This window comes from Mandrillus leucophaeus, unplaced genomic scaffold (genome assembly GCF_000951045.1).
Source record: "Mandrillus leucophaeus isolate KB7577 unplaced genomic scaffold, Mleu.le_1.0 Scaffold49, whole genome shotgun sequence".
NCBI classification, from domain to species: Eukaryota; Metazoa; Chordata; class Mammalia; order Primates; family Cercopithecidae; genus Mandrillus; species Mandrillus leucophaeus.
The window spans coordinates 3158784-3161995 of record NW_012105253.1 but is presented as its reverse complement, the minus strand read 5'-3'; the positions used below and the strand labels follow the sequence as shown (position 1 = coordinate 3161995).

General features: G+C 42.2%; 1 pseudogene; it reads right to left on the bottom strand.

Moving 5' to 3' along the window:
- Positions 1 to 394: 394 nt before the first annotated feature.
- Positions 395 to 3212, bottom strand: part of LOC105550554 — a 24363-nt pseudogene continuing 21545 nt past the window's right edge.

Sequence of the window (3212 nt, the reverse complement as noted above, 5' to 3'; positions counted from 1 at the left end):
CTCCACACACACTCTCCTTTCCCCTCACTTTGGAAAGAGTATTTTTCTAGCGTCTGAACCGGACAGTTGTTTCTAAAACTATTTTGGTACCTGCTCCTGGGCCAGTCCCCAGCCTGTCATGAGTGTGTATGTGTGGACATGGATGTGACTGGGAGCTCTGCTGAGCACCCACAACTGGGGCCTAGTCAGGTCTGTGTGTTGCGGGGGGTGGGGGCGTCAAGATGAGTTTCCCTGTAGATTGTACCTTGGGGTTTTTTTCTGCCATTTTGTTAAAATGAGCGCCATTTTAATATTTAAAATACTGATTTTTAATATTGAAAATAAAAGCATTTAATATCTCTTAAAAAAAAAAAAAGAAAGAAAAGAAAGGCAGGGAAACTTTGTCTTGTAAGAATTAGAACCCAGGGACTCCATAATCATCTAGCATTCATTGGATGTTGTATCTATGGTTAGAAATGTACATGATAGGAACTCCTGGAATCTTGGAGATTCTTCTTTTAAGGTCCTGGTCAACATTTGTGCTGAGTTTCTCTCTGTACTAAGCAGTCATCTGCATCGGTTCCTTTGTGTGTGCATGGTAATCATTCAAACCTTGGATCCGTGGAGATCTCTTACAGCCACTCAATACTTCTGCCCCAATTTCTCAATTTCAGCCATTACACAATCAGTTATATAAGGGATACACTTGGCCTACAGACAGTTCATCATTGACTGCACTGAGTCTGATTTGGCTTTAATGGAAAAGTTGATAAAGTTGGTGTCAACAAGGATGTGGTCAGGTGGCCCAGCTGTGTATTATATTGGAAAAATAAGCAGGAAGGGTGTTGAGGAACTTCTCTTTCCTTTAGTATGTTGGATTCTTTCTTTTCTTCCTTTTTAGGTTTTAATCGATCCCTTTCTTTAAGCCTCTGATGTCTGAGACTAAGCATTGGCTTCATGGTTGCATAATTCCTTGATTTCTTTTGCCTCTGCACACTCACATCACACTCTTATTTCTTCCAGAATCCCATCTTAGCCTTTTTTTTTTTTTTTTTTTTTTTTTGTGAGAGACAGAGTCTTGGTGTGTTGCCCAGGCTGGAGTGCAGTGGCATGATCTTGGCTTGCTGCAACCTCTGCCTCCTGGGTTCAAGTGATTCTTCTGCCTCAGCCTCCCGAGTAGCTGGGGCTATAGGCACGTGACACCACGCCTGGCTAATGTTTGTGTTTTTAGTAGAGACAGGGTTTCACCATATTGACCAGGCTGGTCTTGAACTCCTGACCTCAGGTGATCCGCCCGCCTTGGATTCCCAAAGTGCTGGGATTACAGGCATGAGCCCGGCCCATCTTAGCCATTTTTAAGTATACAGTTCAGTGGTGTAAAGTACATTCACATTGGGTTTTTAAATATAATGTTTTTATCTGCCCTTCATTTGTGTTTAGCGCATGTTGTGAAACTGCATAAGGCTATCAAGTAACCTGAGGAGTTATAGGTCAGGCGCGGTGGTTCACAACTGTAATTCCCAGCACTTTGGGAAGCCCAGGTAGGAGGACTGCTTGAGCCTAGGAATTTGAGGCTACAATGAGCTATGATGGCATCACTGCACTCTAGCCTGGGTAAACAGAGAAAAACCTTGTCTTAAAAAAATGAAGAAGTTAGGCCAGGAGCAGCGGCTCACACCCGTAATCCCAGCACTTTGGAAGGCGGAGGCAGGTGGATCATCTGAGGTCGGGAGTTCGAGACCAGCCTGGTCAACATGGCGAAACCCTGTCTCTACTAAAAATACAATAATTAGCTGGGGATGGTTGTGGGTGCCTGTAATCTCAGCTACTTGGGAGGCTGAGGCCGGAGAATGGCTTGAACCCAGGAGGCGAAGGTTGCAGTGAGCCGAGATCGCACCACTGCACTCCAGCCTGGGTGACAAGAGCGCAACTCCATCTCAAAAAAAAAAAAAAAAAAAAGAAAAAAAGTTACAATAAGAAGTAGCTCTTAATGAAGACTTTTTATGGTTATTAATCTTTCTTTCACCATATTCTTTTTTCCCCTAGCTTTATGAGGTATAATTGACAAATACAATTGTATAAAACTAAGGTGTACAAAGTGATTATGTTATATATGTCTATATTGTGAAATAATTACCACAATCAAGTTAGTTGACACATCTATTGCCTTACCTAGTTACCAGGTGTGTGTGTCTCTGTGATGAGAATGCTTGAGATCTAGTCTCTTAGCAAATTTCAAGTATACATTATTATCAAATAATGTCACTATGCTACATTAAATCTCCAGAACTTACTCATCTTATGACAAAGTTTTTATCCTTTGACCAACATCTCCCCATATCCCCTACCTCTTAGCCCCTGCAGCCACTATTTTACTCTTTCTGTGAGTTCATCTTTTTAAAATTTGACATATAAGTAAGATTATATAGTATTTGTCTTTCTCTGTCTGACATATTTCACTTAGCATCATGCCCTCAAGGTTTATTCTTGGCTATTATGAATAATGTCATTGCAAATAGCAAGATTTTCTTTTTGTGACTGAATAATAGTCTGTCGTGTCTCTATATGTACATGTGTACATGTGTATATGTATATATATCACAATGTATCCATTCATCTACCAATGGACACTTAGGTTGTTTCCGTGTCTTGGCTATTGTGAATAATGCTGCCAATGAACATGGGAGTGCAGATGCCTTTTTGACATACTGATTTCATTTCTTTCAGATATATACCCAGAAATGGGCTTGCTGGATTATATGGCAGTTCTATTATTAATTTGTGGAGCAATCTCCATAATGTTTTCCATAATGGCTTCTACCAACAGTGTACAAAGGTTCTCTTTTGCCCATATCCTTGCCAACACATATTATCTCTTGTCTTTTTGATAATAGCCATCTTAACAGGCATGAGGTTATATCTCCTTGTTGTTTTAATAAAGTCACATTGTCGTGCAACTAATTTCCAGAACTCTTTTCCTCTTGCCAAACAATCTCCACACCCACTCCTGTCCTGTGAACTTTGTTTTTAGAGAATGGAGTCTTGCTGTGTTGCCCAGGCTGGACTCTAACTCCTGGATGCGAAGTTTCCTCCCACGCCAGCCTCCTGAGTAGCTGGGACCACAGGTGCACACCCCCATGCCTGCTGGGACCACAGGTGCGCACCCCCGTGCCTGCTGGGACCACAGGTGCGCACCCCCGTGCCTGCTGGGACCACAGGTGCGCACCCCCGTG